The sequence below is a fragment of the Phaenicophaeus curvirostris genome, chromosome 5 (assembly GCF_032191515.1).
Source record: "Phaenicophaeus curvirostris isolate KB17595 chromosome 5, BPBGC_Pcur_1.0, whole genome shotgun sequence".
NCBI lineage: Eukaryota > Metazoa > Chordata > Aves > Cuculiformes > Cuculidae > Phaenicophaeus > Phaenicophaeus curvirostris.
Genome location: NC_091396.1, coordinates 60,761,318 through 60,782,419, shown reverse-complemented (window position 1 = coordinate 60,782,419; position 21,102 = coordinate 60,761,318). Strand labels below are relative to the sequence as shown.

The 21,102-nt window shown below is 41.5% G+C and overlaps 1 protein-coding gene and 1 long non-coding RNA gene across 2 annotated transcripts in view; one reads left to right on the top strand and one right to left on the bottom strand.

Moving 5' to 3' along the window:
• TMEM179 (transmembrane protein 179) overlaps nucleotides 1–21,102 on the bottom strand; it is a 188,695-nt gene that overhangs the window by 138,125 nt on the left and 29,468 nt on the right. The window lies entirely within an intron of this gene.
• Nucleotides 5,460–20,501, top strand: LOC138720745 (uncharacterized). The gene is made up of 3 exons (XR_011337464.1): nucleotides 5,460–5,614; nucleotides 7,002–7,180; nucleotides 20,394–20,501. It is a non-coding gene; the product is annotated as an uncharacterized lncRNA (long non-coding RNA).

The window sequence follows — 21,102 nt, the reverse complement described above, 5'->3', positions numbered from 1 at the left end:
CATTTATAAATAAAAATGTATGATGTGATTGCCTCTGACAGTGGACTGCATTTAATGGCTAGTGCGTCCTTTTTCTGCTAGGTCACCGTTCAGTAGATTTCCACTTTAATTTCTTCATGATTGTTTTTAAAGATTTTCAATTTGAGGCAACACATTCTCTGTGATTGATGTTAATATTCTTTGTGATCCAAAGGAAACAGGGAAAAAATCACTAAGAAGTTTTTAAAAAAGAGCTAAACCAATCTTTTCTTTCATTTTCATTTCACTTGGATGGTTCTCTTCCTTGTTATTATTATTTTTTGTTGTTACTATTATTAAGCTTAGCTAAGTCACTTGCGCAAGCACAGTGCAATTGATGGAAATGAGGTAAATGAAGGGTTAATGGAGGGAAAGGCTGAGGATGATCCACATCACTGCTAGTGATGCCAGGAGTGAGGGGAGGCATATTAAAGAATGAGTTTGGGGTTCAAGGGGAGGACTGGATGAAGGAGGCAGGTCCTGAAGGTGAAGGTAGCAGATACAGTTAAGGTGAAAAACTACTCTCCTGTGCCTCTCATCCTATTGGTTGCACTTAAAAAAATACATTAAAAAAAAAAAGACCTAGAACACACCTCACAAAGCCTGAAACTACTTGATAACTTTCTTCTTGAGTAACAGCTGGGGTTTTTTTTTCACCTTATGCCCATGGCAAAGAGACAATGGGTGCTCAGCTGGAAGCTCCAGCAGACTGTCACCCTCCCCACTGGCCATTGGAGGTTGGCTACTCATGCTGCTCAAGTCCACAGTCTAGCCACGTATTTAAAAGCCAGTTTTCCTCCTAGTATTTCTGAAATCATATTTATTCCAGCCAGGACTAGAAACAGAAACTTTGCATTAGCCACTTTCAGAATAGGTTGGAATTCTCTAACAGACAATGCCTTCTTTAACTACAAAGAAGAAAAACCGGCTTCTCCATTACACTTTTTTTGAGTTGTGCTTATTCTGTTTTATGATCATAGTCCAGTTCATGTTTGGAAAGATGGTCTAAATTAGCACCTCTCATTGCATTTAATAGAGCTATGTAGCTGGTGCTAGAAGAGGACTGACCGAATCGCTTCTCAAAAGCCTACCTCTTACTTCAAAGATATGATCTAACCTCCATTTTTCAGATAGTTCTTTGTCAAAAAAAAAGGCCACCATATAAACACAGCCCATTATTACAGTGTCTATGGTACAACAGATGGTATTTGCAAAATAAAGGGGATGATAAAAGCACCAAATGAATAGGGCAAGGCACGATCAATTCACAGGAAATCTATATAGTTTAGCTCGAAATTTAATGGTGAGAAGAATCTGTTGCACGTTGGAGATGAAAAGAAATGACAGAAGTAATGAAACAAATTGTATAGTACTGGATTGTTAAATATTATTACCATACTAGGAGCCCAAAGTAAGTAATATTAAGAGCTGATTGTATGTGGCTTTTTGTAAATGAAAAGCATATGTTTTAAATGAAAACATAGTCACTTAAAGTTATCAAGTTTATGTAAATAAAGAAAACAGATACAATAGAGTTTTAAGAAGAAGCTTCCTGAAGAATAAAGCAAGTGGCAAATGGTTCAGTAATTCCTAAGGAGTTGATCAGAGCTGATTGTGCTGTTTAAGCAATATGTCTCATAGGTTACTAATGTGAGTGACAGTCTGACTGCTGCACTTCAAATTACCAGCCACTGCCAGCCCATTGGTTTATATAATTCTCTCGCTGAATAGAGATATTTATTCATAAATAGCTGCTGTTTAGTCAGACTCCCTCCACTTTGTGGAAATATACAGGAAACAGTATATTTCTTTAGTCAACTCATACCAGATGTGCCCTCCACAAACTTTTGTGAGCTTTATTCAAATGTATCAACAGTGTGTCACTACTGGCCTGCGAAACCTGAAAGACAATAAAAAATCAGTCACTGAATGTTGCAGTCAGCCACTAGACCTCTGTCAACAGCAGAAGAGCTATAGGGGTGTTTGAAGAAACGGGAGGGATAACACTCCAGCTTGAGACAGACTCCTCTCCACGTTGAGGGCTCTGGTTAAAAACTGTGACTGGGGACATGGCTTGGTTTGTCATAAGCTAGTGTCACAGTGACGGCACCAGTACTGTTCAAAACTGACTGCATGCTGTGAAATGCTGTTATCCAAGGTAATTTCCTGCATTACGTTACAGGTACCACTGACTTCATAAAAAAAAAAAAAAAAAGGGAAAAAAAAGGAGACTTTCAGCGGATAAACACGCCCAGTGAAGGAATGGATGCACTGCAGAGGTAACTCCACAAATGCCACCAGAGCCAAATGCATTTAAGCAATCAGCAAGTAATCTGCAAGGGAATAAAGGTGAATAAAATCCGTCCTTCTCTTAAGAATAAGCATTATAGTTATGAGGACTGGAAGATGATGAAGTAATCACACTAGTGACAGGATGCTAGCAGATGATGTTTGCAATTCTGTGACACCGTATCCAAATCTGAAAATTTCATTTTGCAACACCACCCTCAGCTGTGGGATCATATCAAGAGAAACAGCTTAGATGAAGAACCTGTCATCCTGTACTGAAAAAACAGGGATAAGACAGGGCTGGTAAGACTAAGGATTAATGCCTATTCGCTCTCTCTTTATCTTGCATCCTGAACTTGAACAAGAGCTGAAAGCTTTGTAAGGTGAAGACTTCATCATACAGTGCATTTCTGCACAGAGGTATTACCTCTGGTGACTGGAGCAAAAGCATCCCTAGGGATGTTTGACAGTATATAATGTTTGACTTGATGATGGAAACAAAAGAAGTCCTCTCCATGGCAGAATTAGACGCTTGAATTTACTGATAATGCACTCTCCTCTAGTAAATCAAAATCCCACTTCTCCCACTCAGATGTCTGTTCTATACACTGCTGACATACAGGGAAACCCAAACCTCCAATAAAAGTAAAAGAAAATGTAAATTATGTTCTGTTAAACAAAGAGAGACTTCAGAAGAGGGAAAAGAGTCTTGGTTTACATTTAAAATTAACTCTCTGAAACACTGTAACAGTGAGAGAGAGATATAAAGAGGTACCAGTGCAGGTTAGTTCTAAACTGAAACTTCCATTTGGGCATTAGTTTACACTGGTAAATTCTTCTTGCTTTTTGCCTTGCAGCCCAACAAACTCACATTCTGTGCAAGGTCACCCTGAAGAGATCTCTCTGCTTGTGCCTCCCAGCAATTCTTACTCAAATGTCATCCTGGCCTTCAGGAAAATAAATTTCTCTCCTGGAACATAAGGAGGTGTGATCCAGCTGGCTGGGTGGATGCTAGTCCTTCATATTAAGGGGAGAAGAACAGGCACTTACAGGACACAACTCATCGGCAGCTGATGTAAACATCTAAATTAAGGTGGATGAATTGTCCCTAAAAGCACTTCTTTGTCTCCCTTGACTATAGTGGGAGTCTGATGTGATGTACTGAGGTGGAGGTGTTTGCAGGGCAGCAAACCTCTGAGCAGCTGAATCCTCATTTTACAGTTAGTGAAAGAATCTCTGCTCTTAGGGGAAAAAGACTTAGACAGGGTGAAAGCATTCATGCTTTTACTACATCCAGATGAGCTTGGATTTGCTGCTGACTTTTGCCCAGTCGGTGAAATGAAGAGTAATTGAAGCTGGATCTTTTCCAGTTTAGGCTGGTGAGCACGGGAACAAGCAGGAGAGGGGTGGAGAGGATGCTGCATTTGCAACACGATAGCTCATGTGTGATAAAATGGTGGGGAATAAAACAGAAGGCCTGGTCCATGTGCAGTTCACCCTGTGGCACAGCTCTTGAATCCCTGCAGCTTGTGGTTCCCAAGGCAGCTAAATCTGGTGTGCATCCAGCAACAAAAGCAGGGACACTGACTCCTTGCATTAACCCATTCCCACTCACAGGGGGACCCAATCCACGTGCCTTCCCAGCTGCATAAAACTCAGGTATCTGGTATAAGGTAGCCACTATGGCTGGGAAAAGCCTGTTCGAGGGGCTATTAGTTCATCAGTTTTAGAGCTCTTAGGATGAGTTAACTGCTGCCTTGGATCAGCTATAACTCTTCTGGCTGCTTATTCACCCCACTTACTGAGGATGACAAATTCCTCTAAACAAAACTCCAAAATACTGAGCGCAGACTGAATTGCCCTAACTGTTCAAAAAAGATTCAGAGCAAAATTAGCCCCTCAACTCAAACCACAGTAATCCTTGCTTGGCAGTGAAATCTTCTGTTACTTCCACTCATTACAGCTTTTGCAGGGAGCTCAAGAGTTAGCAGGGGTTCCCCAGTGCTCAATGAGGGGGCTGGAAGCCCAAACAAACAGCACAGATTGAAGGAAATTAGGATGCACTTATCTAACAAGGAATCTTGGCTTTCCCTAAATCAGCACAATTAGCTACAGCCTGCCTGCACATTCATATAACTCAAACCCAGACGAAATTTTGACAGACGAGACGAGTTTCATGCACTAATTCGAGAAGGAGCCTGGGTGAAGGGATGTCAGATTAAAGTACCTCCTTCCTCCACCTTCCCATCTTACCCAGCTTCCCCATTCCAGCAGCAAACTGGAGCACAGCCAGAGACTCACAACACAGCGCAGAGTGTGCGGGAGCTGGGGTGATATGTGGACCCAGGCTGCAGGCCAGGCACATGCAGCCGAAATGCAAAACCCTCATCCCCTCTATATGCTTGCTTCGTGTGGGAGAGGAGCTGTCGTTCGTGACAGATGAGAGTTGTATAGCAGGCAGGTCAGCACTCTGGTGAGGGTCAGTGCTATTTTGATGGCTGCAAGATGCTCTAATTATAGTGTTGGGAAGGCTGGAAGCTGCCAGATTTGATACGGGAATAATGTGGCACAGGACCTGTGGAGTAAAGATACTTGTTGTTTTGTTCTTGGTTGCTTAACTCAGAGAAAAATACTTTTGAGGAAGGAAAAGAGACTTAAAGGTTATAATTGAGCCTCAGGAATTCTGTGCATATATATAATTAGACACAGAAAAAAAAATCCAGGCAGCCTTGTGTTTATTGCACTGGCTCCATCTCCTGTGCTTTTGGCACTGTGGTTTTTCAGCAGAGCTTCAAACAGTTGACTGGGCTTTTAAATATCCTTCACCAGGATAAACAGCTGGGGAAGCCCTGCGGCTCATTCAAGTGCAGTGCTTTTGGTGGGTATTGCTTTCTCAGGAGGGGTCAGGCAAGTACATGGGTTTATGTATATTGCGATATTCCTCTCTGCTACCTCCTCCACACTCTGCTTTGCCTTGCTGCTAAACTTTTGCAGGGCTGCTCCTCGGTGTTATAGGATTTATAGCAGCATTTACCAGAGTTTTTATGCTCTGAATATTCTCGTCATGCTCTCCCTCGGTAGTTGTGAGCTTCACAACCTGCAGAAGCCTTTGGCTGAATCATCTTGGAGCAGTCACCTGTCCTGGATAGCAGGGGATTTTGTAGGAGGTGAGATGCTGCTGCCTTGCTGAGTGCCTTTGGGCGAATCATTTTGCAGCCTGGTGCCTCAGTTTCCCTTCTGACAGATGGGAAAACCAGCACAGAGGCAGTTGGGTGAAACACTCTCAGAGGCTCTGACGAACACAGCAGTAAGTAAAGGGAAATGAATTCCTCGCTATCACTAATGATTCTGGGACTGCTGCCCATTCCTTGCCTGTGCCAGCTTTCCGCTTGCCTTACTGCTCCAGGGTCTCCCTAACTAATCTAGAGACCCCTGTGCCCCCACGCCATACCTCCACTGCTCCTATGCTTCAGCAACTTCTCCTCCAACTAATTCAGAAGCTCAGTGGGGCATATTACTTTCATTTTCTTTCTTTTTTTTTTTCCCCTGGAGATTCCAACCCCCACCCTTTAATATCAGCTGCTATTTTCAGTTTGAGCATCCTAGCACATTCTCTGCTCCCCTTACCTACCACAGCAGTCAGGGCACTGCCTGCTCCTCCTGGGCAGCTGTAAGACCAGCAGTATCAAAGGGTCAGCTAGACCATGAGCACATTGAGTGTCAGATCAGTTTGTGATTTTCCCTATCTGTACCTGTTTGGGAGGGAGGGTTTTTATACACCATTTTTTTCTGTAGTTATATAAACATTCACACCACGCATTGGGATGATTTTTGGTTATTTTTAATTTGAGCAATAGGAAGGAGCTGGGAACCACTATCTGATGTAACTCCAGAGGATTGGTGAAGCGTTATGAATGTGTTTTGATCTATTTGTTCTAATACTATTTGTCAAGCAAGGATCAATCATGCTATATCAGAGGCACTGTAAACAATATACCGTAAATACAGCTAAAATCAAATACGCTGATTATCCTTTAATTTTATTCAAGACTGGGTTTAGTAAAATTTATCCCTGATATAACTCCAGTAGCAGCAGTAAACATAGCATGAAAAAGGAACTTGGTCCATTTTCTATTCCTTACTAACAAACAATTTATGGACACAAAAAAACTGCTGATGCAAGCACAAGTGCAAGATAGGGTGCAAATGCACAGCAATCCCTTCTTATTGGTCTCCATGGCTGTTGTTCTTTATTCTACTCTTTTTACAAATTATCAAACATTGACCGCAGCTTCATATTTTGAAATCAAGAAAAAAAAGGATCCATTTTTATTACTTTATTAACCTTTTTTTTATTTAACCTAGTAATAAAACTACTCAACTGTGTGGTGAAATTTCGATTAAAATTTTCCTTAGCTCCAGAGGCCACGCAGGAAAATCGTCCAGTAGTTATCTAAGTTGTTTCCCGGTAAAAGCTTTGCTCTGCTATCAGATTCTGTTATGCGGTACATAGATCCCTGCTTTACAGCCAGCATCATTTCAGGAGGTAGTTTGAAAGCTTTCAGGCTCTTCCAGTGATTGCTTTGCTTTTCTTTCACAGCAATTACAGTCCCTTCATTTAATTTCAATGGAAACTTTAGTGTTTTAGACCTTGCCCATGTAGCTGAATGCTCATCTCTGGATCCTATTTCCAGTCCTCAGGAGGACCGGTTTTGATGACCTCGTCTGATTACAGCATCTTTGACAGCTTTAAAGGAATTTGCTCCAGGGAAGGAGACAGCTGCTACTCTGATGAAGGATTTTTCTGAGCAGGCCTCCCAAGCTAGAGATGTCAGTATGAGAAGCTGCCTACATTTTTCATCATGACCTACAGGTATGTTTAAAAAAGATTTTGTGTTCTTGCCTGTACAGGCTAGTGTGGAATGAGTCTTTATCATAAAACCACTTAACCTGCTTCTGTCAAAATGCTGTGGCTTCTTGTCTTCTTTTCCTTTGCATTGTATATTCAGCCTCTCTGAAAACTCTGGGCCAGCTCTTCTGTCTGGTGTAAACTGGCATTGCTCCTTCAGGTTATACAGACTTCAGGGCATGAATAATCTCTTTACCAGTATCTGTAGCTATTTTACAACCCCAGCCTTAAACAAGACTTATGAAAATGAGCATATTATTCATGATCAATAGTAACCATTATTACTAGCTGCAATAAAATCTATTAGCAGACTTTTTAGAATTGAATCAGCATAACTGCATTATGACAACCTGTTCCTCTAGATCCTTTTTTGCCATTAACTTTGAAAACAAGGCAGACAACATTTCAGATCCCAAACAACCCACTTTACATCTGTATAGGAGGTCTAACCTGCTTAACATTTATGTGGATCAGGAAAGCTCTGTGTTCCCATCCTAGTGCTTTTGTCAAATCCAGGTCCACTCTGCTCATATAAAGCACGTAGAGTGAATGGATTATTATTCAGAAAGGAATGTTTCTCAATGTTACACACATTTCTGAATATACAAAGTTTTATATATGCATCCTGGAGCAGCTACTTTATTTTTTGAGGAGCAAATAAAGCAAAGATTTCAGATAAGAGGGGTTTGGTTGCACATGCCTAGGGCCAAAGCTACTGCTGCCTGGACTGTTGGAAAGAGACAAGATTTGGGGGAATTCATCCCCAAGACATCTTCAGCTTTGGTTTTGTAAAGAAGACTCCCGTGTAAGCAGATGGCTCGAAAGACCGAGAACTGCTTGATACACTGGTGTGCTAGCTTCTTCTCTCCAGGGCCAAACCACTTCTGCCATTACACTCTGCCCCAAAACCCAACTCTGACTGAAAAGCAAAGGTGTCAACCACCATTTCCTCCTTCTCCAAATTCTCCAAAATCCCTTTCTTTTTCCTCCTCTCTATTGTTTATTTATGTTGCACATCCCCAGAAAAACAAGGAAGTGTTGCCATTCTACTGCCTTGCAGATGTTTGATCTCTATTTAGTAAACACAAAGGAGCTGAAGATAAAAATAGCCAACTGCCTTTCCAAAATATCAGAGGGGAGCATAGAAGAGATAGAGTATCATGGCTATGCAAATCCACTAACCCTGAATAGTCTGGCACTTACTTGGCCTCTGTCTCCAGCACTGATGCTGGTTTACACTACATTCTCCTGAGAGACATGACAGAGTGGTAGTTTCAGAAACCAACCTTCTATGGGCCAGCTTGAGGGAATCCTTTCCTCTTCTTGTCTCATATGTCCTTTTTGTATGTGCTTTAGCCAAGGTATGTGTTTCCTGTCCAAGGAAAACTTACAGGCTTCACATGTCTTTCTCTATGTATCCTCCTATCTGAGACAAAAGAGGCACCCAGCACCTGGTTCACCCATCGTTCTCTGATAGTGGGCTGCAGCCAGTTCTGCAGTATTTTCTGTCACCACGACTAATGCCAGATAAAGTCATCTAGCACAGCCCAAAGCAACCCAAGCTAAGGGGCAGGAAGGACCAGTCTGGCCACTGAGCTTAGAAATGGAAACCAGGAGTTTATGTGAGGAAAATTAATTTAAAGAGAAAGTGAAGCAGACAGATACCTTTTTCACTCATGTACTGCAAGCAGAGTATATTATTCAGAAGATTATACTGTGTGTCACGGCATCAGGAGTGCCAAAATGCTGACAACTCACCAATTATAATAAGCTAGTGGTAGCAGACAAGGCAGTGGGAAAGTGACAGATGAAATTACTTGGCCTTTTTGGCAGAAGCCAGCAGAGCCATAGTTCACAAGAGCAGAGTGCCAATTGTACAGTCAGATTGTGCCCCTCACAGTAAAGCAGAGGAAAAAAGACATTTTCTCTTTGCCCCAGTCTCTGTACTTCATATTATTTCATTTAACCAAAGAGAAAATGCCATTACTCATGCACAAATTTCCATTTGCTACAGTATTTTTGCAGGAATGTTAGCAGAAATGTAGCTTGATCCAAAGTACCCTGGCAGTGGTGAGTTTTACTGATTTAGTGGAGATCTACCAGTCTCACAGATGTGAGTAGCAGAGGTGAAATCCTGCCTGGGTTCCAAGTCCTTGATAGTGGAGTGGGGAACAGTCAGTTGTTATTTCACTTTGTTTTAGAAATGTTGCACAAGAAAAGACTTGTACAGAAAATATATTGGAAAACACAATGCAACTTTTCTGTAAAGAAGTCTTATGGCATCCCTTCTAATAACCTTTTGATTTGGACTGTCAAATACGCCCATCAAAGAAGTTGAAACTGTTTCCCAGCTCTGACACTATCCTTGCAGTGACAAAGCTTGCCAAAACCATGCATGTCAGGAAAATGCATTTCAATTCTGCAGCCTCAGAGTCACAGAAGCAGAAGAGGTCCTCTTCTGAGATGGAGGAGAGGTAACATCACCTTTCCATCATTATTACTTTAGAGCTGGAAAGAGCCTTTTGGACCAGTGTGGCCCAAAAAGGATATAATTTTTTCCAGCTCTCTGATACACAGGGAGAAATGCTGACACTAGGTAGAGACAAAAGAAAGGACTTCAGTATCAATACTTCCACCGGAAATGCTTGCTAGAGTGGGTATAATGCTTGAAAGAGATAATGCAAGACACTGAACCACCTCTGCACCCAGAGGCTTTTCCTTTATCAGGGAACAGTCATATAGCCACAATCATATGACAGACCAAGGGCTCAGCTTCATTTCTCCTTCCTTCAGATGCTATTAATTCAACATCTCCATAGCTGTCCTGTGAAGTTTATTCCTTGCCTTTGCATCTGTCTAGCTTTAAAAGAAAAGGCAATGTAATTTCCATTACTTCATTGAGAAGACTGATTGAAAGACCCATACATTTGAGATGATGAAAAATCTGCTGATGAAAATTCTCCACATCAGAAAAAGCACATTTGTTGAAGCATGGATGATTCTGCCCAACATATTAATTTAAGCCAAGAGGATTCCTGGTCCCAGACCAAATTTCCAATAAGAATGAAGGAGAGAGAAAAGGAATAAAAGAGAGAATAGTGTAACTGTTACAAGGCAGCTAGTAACAAGCTGCCTCCTATGACCATAACATTTTAGGGATCTGATTCAAACCTGCCAGGGATCAGAGCTAGACTCCAGTCCCAAACTCTCCAGTAAAAGCCCATCCTGCTCTCAGCTACTCCATTGTAAGATATAAATTGTCTTGACATGAACAGGACTCTCCAACACTCCTGCAGGCATGGCAAAGTATGTTGTCCTTTAGAACAAAATCATAACTTAGATCTTCAGCTTGCCTGTGCAAAATGTAACTGGCTTTCAGCCTGTTCAGACATTCTATATATCCTGATGTCCACAAGCATTCTTTGATATGCTGCCTGAATTCTCCCTTGCTTCATTTCTTCACTTCATCTTAAACTGAGACACCATTGAATACAGGGCTCCAGAAGCACTTAGTCAGTTTTGGAAATGGCACCAACTACTTTTGTTAAATGTTTTACTCTGAGAGCACCAGCCTTCAGGACTTGGAGAGGTGGAGGAGAGAGACTTACATACAAATTACAAGAAATTAAGTCCAGAACAAATATTGGCATGAATAGACTTAATATCAATGTAAAGTGGCTGCCAATGACAACAGGATTTGCTACTTGCTTTTTATATTGTTCATCATCCAATATCACCATCCTAACTCTTTCCAATTCATGCATATTTTACTCATTTGGGCTTTTCTCACACTGCAATCTGCTCTATTCTCCATTTTTCTGCTCTTCTTTTATGTCATTAATCTAACCTAATCCCTTTCCAAGGTGACACTGCAAACAGAGTTCAAAAGCATTTACATCAGTGCCTTCAAACCATCTCATACAACGACGCCTGTGTCTAGGTGCTTTATGATTCCCTTGGCTTCTTCTCCTCCCATTGTCATCAGCCCCACTTGCTGCCCTTCTCAGGACCAGTCTGGCATTAATGGCTATCAGGATTCTAAAATCCATTAAGGACAGACAGTGGCTCACAGAAATCAACAGAGGCCTTTTGATATCTGGAATTTAGACAAGACCACTAATTCCTTTTCGGGCTATACCCTGCAGCCAGCCTAGGCTGAATTCTCCTCAGGCCAAAACTCACCCAGGGAAATAAGGAATTGTTACAGAAAGCTGTCATCAACACAACAGAGAGTGAAAAGTGATTACTGCTAAAATGTAATTCCTGAAGATAATTCTGGTTTGGCTGTTTCTGAGAGTATTTCTTTTCATGTGTTTTTTATTCCCCTTTCTGTTTTACGCCAGCTCCAGTCTTGCTGGCTGTGGGTTTGTCCATCTTGTTCATCTCATGGCTGGTGGCAGCTATGCCAACAAGAGCAGCCTTGATGCTTTGAGCAGAGGTTCCAGTTCCACTACTTTCTGTTCCTAAAATACAATGAGCATGTTGTAAAAGCGGACTCAAAATGACTTCAGTCACTCCAACTCTATCCATCTCCTTCACTGCACATCAACAGAACTGGCTGAAGTGGAAACAGCCAACAGCAGATATTAGCATTTGGTTACTTGGTAACTCTTATTCAATCAATACATGCTTTACATTTTAGATCCCAGTGGCAGGATGAACAGAATGAATTAGAAAACCTCAGGTGGAATAAACCTAATGGCTTATGGGACATTTCCAAAATAGAAGGGCAAGTTTAATCACAAATAATAGCTTGGCTCTAATCTCAAGAGTCTAATTATGAAATGGATGTGGAATCATTCTGTAATTATTTAGAAAGTTCATTCAGCAGCCCAGAAATTCTCTCTGTATTTACTATATATCATAACAAGTACTCTGTGGTTATTTGTAACATCTGCTCAGAAAGATGCATGAATAAGAGAGGTAATTTTAAGAAATGGAGACAAATTCATACCTTTTATTAGTCAATGGATACATGCCAGGGATGAATTGAGACCAGGTTCCTCAACAGAGTGAAATTGTTTCTAGCTAGTCCCAATAGAGCAGAAATCACTCTGCATTGCAGAGGGAATGTTCTCACCACAATGCAAAACCCTACTACACATTCTGCTCACTGTTTATGTCTTTGTCTTAGAGTAAAACAAAGTTCAAAACCAATACAACCCCCTGCATGTTGTAGATTTCACATTGGTGCCAGAGCTCCAGGAAGATGATTATCACTCAGAAGTACCTGCTATAGCCAAAAATAAAGCCAGGGCTCCACCTTCTGAAATTAATTCTGTTGTGTTGGATCAGATGGCTGCATGTGATATTATCATGTCTAATCCAATTTTGGCAAATAGAAAAAAATCCAAGCCTGCAGTTCCTGGATGGATAGCCCCAGTTCTGCCTTGCTGAAGAAAAGAAGAGCTTATAGATCAGTGTAATCCTGAAAAATTCCAGTGCAGGGTAGTCATATATAGAGGATGAAGAGAAAGTCTCACTAGGACGATAACCTTCTGGGTTCTGCATGGAGCACTACAGGGACTGTTGACGCTGGACTTTGCATTGAGCACACTGCCCTTCCTTGGGGGCAAAAGCATCTAGGTACACAGGCCACCAGGCATCACAGGAATTAACGAGTATACAAAAAGGAAAACTGATTGTTTTCAGCCTAGCTGGCTACATAGACCTGTGGTGTATTAATATGCACAGACTCAGCTTTCATTCCAAGCTAAGACCAAGTTTACTGTTACAAGCTCGTATTTAAACCTTACTGAAAATGTCAACAATGATTTTGCAAGTCCTTCATAACAATTTCTACAGCGTGTTTTTCTCCTTCCAAGCTCCTCATGACCACTGTTATTCTTTTCATGCCTTCTTGGTTTTGCCACTGATGTTGATTTTTCTCAAACACTCTGCACTCCTGTGCCAGAGGCCCAACAATGCTCGTGGTCATTTCTTGCTCACCATCTCTTCCAACATCTCCCCCTTTTTTGTTTTTGTGAACTACTAATATTTGTCTCAACACTCTATCAATCAAGCTTTGCACCAATTTGATTAAGCAAGGCACACAAATCAATATGCTACAAAAACAAAAAAAAAAACCCCAAGTAAAATCATTAAACCTATCATGACTAATTTTATAATCCAAGGTCCAAATCCAGCCAAAAGTCCTGCAAAAGTTAATACTTTTATGTACAAATTCTGAATGGTCTGATAAATTCATCAAAAGACTAGATAAAGCTGGCAATGTGGCATTTGTTTGTTGACAGTGAGCCAAAGTGTGTTTTAAAATCATAGAAACATTCAGAGTTAATAATGTAAATTTGCCTGTCGTACATGGGCCTCCTGAAATATAGGAAGGGATACCTGCCCAGGCTCTTATCTCCACAAATAAAATACAATCCTCTTGGTAGTGGCAGGGAGATGTTGGATCTTGATATATTTGCAAAGGTGTAATTACATCATATAAGAACATTTCTACACGCACTAAGTAAGGAATTAACTCTTTATATAAGCATTACATTTTTGCCTACATAACTAAAATATTTTACCACACCTAATAAAGAATCTCATCTATCGGCAAACCTACCAAACATGTGCTAAATGGACTGGTTGGTGTTAATACCGACAAACACAATGAATCTTGCCCTGCCACATTGGCTAGAGTTACACAGATGTTTTCTTTATATTGTGCAGGGATCCATGGAATGGTGGTTGCCCAACACGAAATTCCCATAATTATTGCAATGCAGGTCATACACATCTTGCTGGCATCCACTGCAGTCCACGATCTGTAGAGACACAATCACCCTCACCCCCACATTATTAATGGCCATGGACCTTCTTATTGTCTCATTTCTAAGTTACGTGTCATTACTCATGAGCTTTACTCATGTTATCATTTGATTTCACGATAAAATGTCACTCTATTGGGGGAATATTGTCTTGGAAACGATTTAAAAGATTTAGAATATACATAGCTTTTAATAGTCTCTCTTGAGGGGCGTATCCCACGCTCCTCCTTTTTTGTTTTAACAACATATTTTTTAATGTACCATGAGCTCATTCAACTATGGCTTGCCCTGTCAGTGAGTGAGGAATGCCCGTGACATGTGTGATTCCCCATTGTTGAAAAACTGATTTTCATAGAATCATAGAATAACCAGGTTGGAAGAGAGCCACCAGATCATCGAGTCCAACCATTCCTATCAAATTTTGTTACATTAGATTTTGTTACGTTAGAAACATATCCCAGGCCATTGTCCATTTTTCACTGGCTTTGGCACCCCCAAAACAGCAATTGCGTATAAGAAATGGTTTTTTACATCTTTTGATCATTCTCCCATATGCGCAGAAGCAATAATGCATGTAGAAAAGGTGTCAATTGGCACATGTACACTATTAAGACGTCCAGACATAGGGATGTGAGTTACATCAATTTGCTATATCTCAAGTGGACCTAATCCATGAGGATTTACACCGTCAAAAGTTTAGGATTAACTGACAATCAGGGCAAATCTGTACAATTTGTCAAGCTTGCTCATGTGTTAATTTTACTAAGGGCTGTACTACCTTGGTGATAGAAAGCACGTGACGTATGTGCTTGTTGTAATGTATCTGGAATAATTACAGGGGCTGCCAGAGCATCAGCTCAGTGATTGCCTTCAACCAAATATCCTGGCAAATTTGTATGAGAACATACCTGCATTATAAAATAAGGTTCATGTCAATTCAATTCCTTTAAAAAAAAAGCACATAGCTGTCTATAATACAGGTAAAGTATTGTTCTCTGTCACTCTGTGAGTGTCGTACTCTGCAGGTTAGCATCAGTCGTGATGTTTGCAGTTTCTGCATCCACAGAATCACAGGTTGGTCAGTCAAGCCAAAGTCTCCGTTTCCCCGTATGCGATTTGCTACATGGGGTACAATTGCTTGAAAACAAATCAGCTGGGCAAATCTAGTGCCCTTCAGTATAAAGCAAGGAGGCACAGGCATATGAGCCATTACTTATACAGTTCCCATAAAATCGGCATCAACCAATCCTGGTAAAACAAACAATCCTTGCTTTGTGACAGATGATTGTACAATTAACAGTGCACTAAGTCCACTTCCTAAGGAGTCCTTAACAGCCGTAGGGATGAGCCGAACTGCAGTGTGATGGGTTTCCACTCTTTAAAGGCAGTAAAACTTTCTGATTGTTGCAGCCCTTCCATCCCAAAGGACCATACTGTGAGCGCTGCCAATACTCCAGGGCTGCGGGGGTTGGGGGCGGCCCCCCTCAGCTGGGTGGCTTGATGGCGGAGCAGTTAGTACATTCTCTTTTACAGCTTTTCGAAGCTTTTCTGGAGCAGGTCTAGAGAAGAGCAACAAAGCTGGTGAAGGGGCTGGAGAACAAGTCTTACGAGGAGCAGCTGACAGAGCTGGGGTTGTTTAGCCTGGAGAAGGGGAGGCTGAGGGGAGACCTCATTGCTCTCTACAACTACCTGAAAGGAGGTTGTGGAGAGGAGGGAGCTGGGCTTCTCTCCCAGGTGACAGGGGACAGGACAAGAGGGAATGGCCTCAAGCTCCACCAGGGGAGGTTCAGACTGGACTTCAGAAAAAAAAATTTTCACGGAAAGGATCATTTTGCACTGGAACAGGCTGCCCAGGGAGACAGTTGAGTCACCATCCCTGGAGGTGTTTAAAAGACAGGTGGATGAGGTTCTCGGGGACACAGTTTAACGATTGATGGGAATGGTTGGACTCAATGATCCTGGAGGTCTTTTCCAACCTGGTGATTCTGTGTATCTCCTTTATCACTTCATAACTAACTGCTTCCCTGTGAGGACCAGCATCCCATGCAGAGATTACAGGAAAAGCTTGTACCACTGTGCCTCCGTCCTGACTTGTGCCTGTCTGTCTGAGGGACAGGGTGAAAACGGATCAGGCTCCTCGGAGTTTGTCGGACCTGGATTGAAGGTGTTGTCCTCACCCCATCTGGGAGCGCAGGGACAAGCATAGGCAGACTAGAGGGGTGGGGAGTTAGTGTAGCTGCTGACAGTCCTACACTTGGTTCAAATCCTCGCTGCACTCTCTGGTGCTGACATGCACCTTTCATACTTCAAAAACAGTCTGCCAGAGACCAAGAAACTTACTAGTTTTCTGGTCTGATTGAGTCACTTGATCCCATAATCGAACTCCGATCCTATCCCAAGTTTCTTGCTTGAATGATGAGCAAGCATCAAAAGAAGGCTCATGATCCCAAGTCCACACCTAAAGCACTTTAAGATCATTAATTTCTAGCTTTCGGTTTTCTTTCTTTAAATCATGTTTAAATAAGTCTATTGGATCTTTCTGCTCTTGGCTTATTGTGTTCCCCATCCCCTTACCGGCACCTCACCTTCCGTCCAGTGGGCAGGTGTCTGCGAGTGCACCCTGGGCTTCGTTCCAGCCCCTCCAAACATTCTGCTATGTACCCCACGGACCATGTTCCTCATACAAACTTCCATTCAGCTCTGATACAAGTGCCATTCATGGCGCATGAACATGCATGGACTGAGCTTTCGTTTCAAGCTAAGACCAAGTTTAGTGTTACAGGCTCATAATTATACCGCACTCAAAATTTCAACAACGGTCCTGCAAGTCCTTCCCAAAAATTTCCACAGCATGTTTTTCTCCTTCCAAGCTCCTCGTGACCGCTGTTATTGTTTTCATGCCTTGTTATTTTTGCCACTGATGTTGATTCTTCTCAGGCAGGTAGGTAACTGAATGTCAAACACTCTGCACTCCAGCTCCAGAAGCTAAACAACAACTGTGGTCATTTTTTGCTCACCATCTCTTCTGACATAGACCAAGTGTTATCAGATCATCCACCCATTCATTGCTTTGCCTCCATTATGCTCTGTTGTTGATCTTTTTTTTCCCCAGCTCCACAAAATTCCCCATTTTGGAATGACCATCAGATAAGAGAGACACCACGACCCTTCTGGTTGTGGAATACTTTTTGAAACACATTGTCCAAAGGGCTGATTTTTGCCTTGTGGTTGGGATTTATAGCGTAGTTTCCTCCTTGGAAGGTCTAAGGAGCAGAGAAGGTGCTGTACAGAACCTCATGGCTGCCCCCAACTTTCAGCCATAAATCTGTTTCTCCAGAGGCAGAAAAAGGAAGAAGGCACACAGCTAATTATGCTCTGTGGGGCAATTTACCTTTGTATTCCCCAATGTATTCCCCGACTGGTGGAAAATCACTCTTGGCAAACACAAAACTTACCTTGCTGCTAAAAGGTGTATCTCTAAATTATTAATCAAGAGCACACAGAACCACAAAAGGTGGAATATTGAACAAAGGCTCAATTGACACTCTGGAAGTTGAAGAAGATATGGAAGACTCCCTTCTAATTTATTTATTCCTTTTCTGTTCTGTTATCCTGATACACTGCTTCTAGTTACCACTGCACCCCACACTGTATGGTATTATGTGATTTTGTTTTCAGATTGTTGGAGATAAAGTTACTTCATTATTAATATATATGCACTGTGCATATCCATAAATATTGAATATATACGTGTGTGCAAACCTACTGGAAGTGTTAATAGCTAAGATAAACTAAGTCCATTATTGCAATGAGTGACTATTTCTATGACCCTATTTGCAATAAAACCAGATTCAATGATATGAGAAAATTGCTAGGTTTCAAAATAATTGAACCAGGCCAGACGAATCCCCACAAAGGCATCATTTACAAAGTACTTCGCTTGTCTAAAATATTTATTCCTGCAGAAGGAAATGGAAAAAGAGTTCATATGGTTACACAGCTATCTTCTGAGCATAAAATTGTTTTATCATGTTATGTTTATTTCCTAGACATTGTCCATTGGGGTATTGCAGGAAAATACTGGCTGTGCAGTTAATTCCTTTGTGTGGACTGTTCATATTTATTCACTGGGAAGTCAATCATGCTTTGCTCAGGCTTGTTTTGTTTTTCTGCTGAGCAAACACTTAAGCAACCCTTTTCTTGTAAAAACATATTCACATATATAATGTGTACCATTCAAAGTCGGCGCTACACAAATAGGTGAAATGTCTTTGCTTTCCCTCTTATGTGCAATGGGAAGTAGTGGAGTTCTTCCTGAAAATGTAGCATTGCTCATTAAGATGGCAGCGTATAGTTAGTGCTTAAGGACTCCATCAGTAGTTACAGATATTTTTAGTTTGTCTTGCATTTAAGTCCTGGATAGATTTTTACTATTCAATGTTCACAGCAAAACTCTTCCAAGCCTTCTATAAAGAATTGCTCCTAGCAATTATCCACTGAATAAATCTAAATAATGAATACTTTCACAAAAGTCACTATCTCTTTGTGAACAATTAACTGAAAGAAATAGAGGTGACACTCATCAGCTAAATAATTAATTTATGAGTTCTTTGGCCAGCTTTGTTTCTGACATGTGTTGCATGAATTGAGATCAAAGCTTAGATAAAAAATTAATTTTAAAAAAGGGCAATATTAAGGAAAATTCTCCCAGCTTCCAAAGCAGAAATTATCCCACTGCTGTAAATATTATTTATTACCGGTGATTTCAGAGACTAGTGAAGCTATTTGCCTAGAATCTTTCACCTCGTGCATTAAACTGTGTTTTATTCCTAATGTGTACTCTATTTTAGGTTGTTAAACTGCAATCAAAAGCACTTAGTAGGAATGTATCTGCCCCTGTTATGAGATTTGAAATCCTGACATCTTTATCCACTGGAATTTGAGTGCTCAGGTAACTACTAATTATTCAAGCATTTACAACCATTACCATAAATATAATTAGCACATTGTGGGATAAAAGGGAGAATGGCTCTATGAAATGATCATTCCTAGCATTTGGACAGCAATCTTTCATGAAAATATTTATAAGCTGACTAATTATTTTTCAATCAAATGAACAGAAAATTTGTTTACATTTAAAGAGGATTTCTAGAAACAAAATAAATGTTTTCTGGCATAAAGAATGATAGAAGTTGTCTCCATATGTCCCTTTCTATAATACAATAAACACCCTTGACTTTTCTGCAGTATTTTTTTTAAGAAAATACCCAGAATTTTGGTAAAACAAATTCATTATCAATTGCTTAGAAAAATGTGAGACTTCTATTTCAATACACACAGATTCAGTGAAAAAGACAGGAACAACATTTTTTAATTCTTGTCTAAAAACTTACAAGCTCACTGTCATGCTCTGCAAGAATAAAAGGCTGCACGAGACTTTCTTATGTGCCTTGCTGGAATGATATCAGTAAAAGAAAATGAGACAATTCCCACAGAGAAAGTCAAAGCTAGATGAAGACAAGAGTTCTACTTCCTTTTTCCTACCTCCATCAGTTTTGCTGGCCAAATTAGGGAAGTAAATTCCATATATTAATTAGTAGCAAGTGATTATCATGAGAGGAGGAAGGAGGAATCGGAGAAGAAGCTAGAGTGCATGGTTTGGAGGGGTTTGTCACTTTTCTGTCTAGGATCTATGATAGAATCATAGAATCACTAGGTTGGAAAGGACTCACTGGATCATCGAATCCAACTACTCCTATCAATCACTATACCATGTCCCTCAGTACCTCATCCACCTGTCATTTAAACACCTCCAGGAAAGGTGACTCAACCACCTCCCTGGGCAGCCTCTGCCAGTGCCCAATGACCCTTTCCATGAAAGTTTTTTTCCTGATGTCCAGTCTGATCCTCCCCTGGCGAAGTTTGAGGTCATTCCCTCTTGTCCTGTCCCTTGTCACTAGGGAGAAGAGGCCAGCTCCCTCCTCTCCACAACCTCTGGTACTGGAGCTAGTACAAGAGGCTTGAGTTGGTGTGGGAGGTGGGAGGGGGGCACTGCCTGCAGCCCAGGGTCTGGGTAGCTGCATGCACCCACTGCGGCTCTGTCTGAGTGGTAACTTCCATCCTGCTTGCTGCAGCACCCAGAGCAGCTTTAATCTTCTGCCAGGTGGCCACCATGGTCCACGATCCCTTCTGGCTGGCCTCCAGCCCCTCTGTGTGCCCTTCCTGCTCACCCTGCCCACTCAAACTGCCGCTCAAACTGCCCATTATGCTAACGTGCCCCACATCTCTTTGCCACGCTCCTCTTCGCCGAGCTCCCAAGCAAAATTTTTAAGAATTACATTTTCCCACCAAAAGCTAAGCTCAGATACTCCAAAATAACTGCTGTGAAACACTTGCAGGACATACCAAAGAGGGGATTTTGACAGCGTGTCACAAGCCCTGCAGCTGTGAGCCGATTGCAGCATGAGGAAGAGTCCTCCATCACTCCAATGTACAGGAAAGAGAAGGTAAGGTGACTCTCTCCAGGTGGCTTTTTGATATGATACATTCAGTGAAGATCCCCAGGACATCAACATGTGTCCGGCACATTGCCGCTGTGTTCACTGCTGGAAAAGGAAGGGCTTGAGCACAGCAGCCCTTGCAAACACTGTAGATCCACGCAGAACCTAAGCTGTGAGAATGCAGCAAGGCTCAGCCATGGATGCTTCCCCGGTCGTACTGGCCCAGTTTTCTCAGGAGGAGGATCCCAACCCTTTCCATCTACTCACTTACTTCCCAAATCCTTGAAAGGTAGATTAAAATAGTGAAGTCCCCAGACCTGCTGTGTTTTCTGGTTCCTAGTGCCAATGTAAGCATCTTGCAGCCCTTGGTCCACTGGGTAGGTGCAAAACATGGGCCAGTCTGAGCACTCCATGGGATAATCCACCCAGCCGCCCAGAAAACTACACAAAACTGGAGTACTTTAGACAACTCACAACAAATAAATAGCTACAGGAAAAGAACAATGAAAAAAGCTCAATCTTGTGCTTGTAGAAACAGTAAACCACCATATTTCAGCAGTCATGGCAGGTATTTCTGACTGAAAATGCTATATCTAATGATGACCAG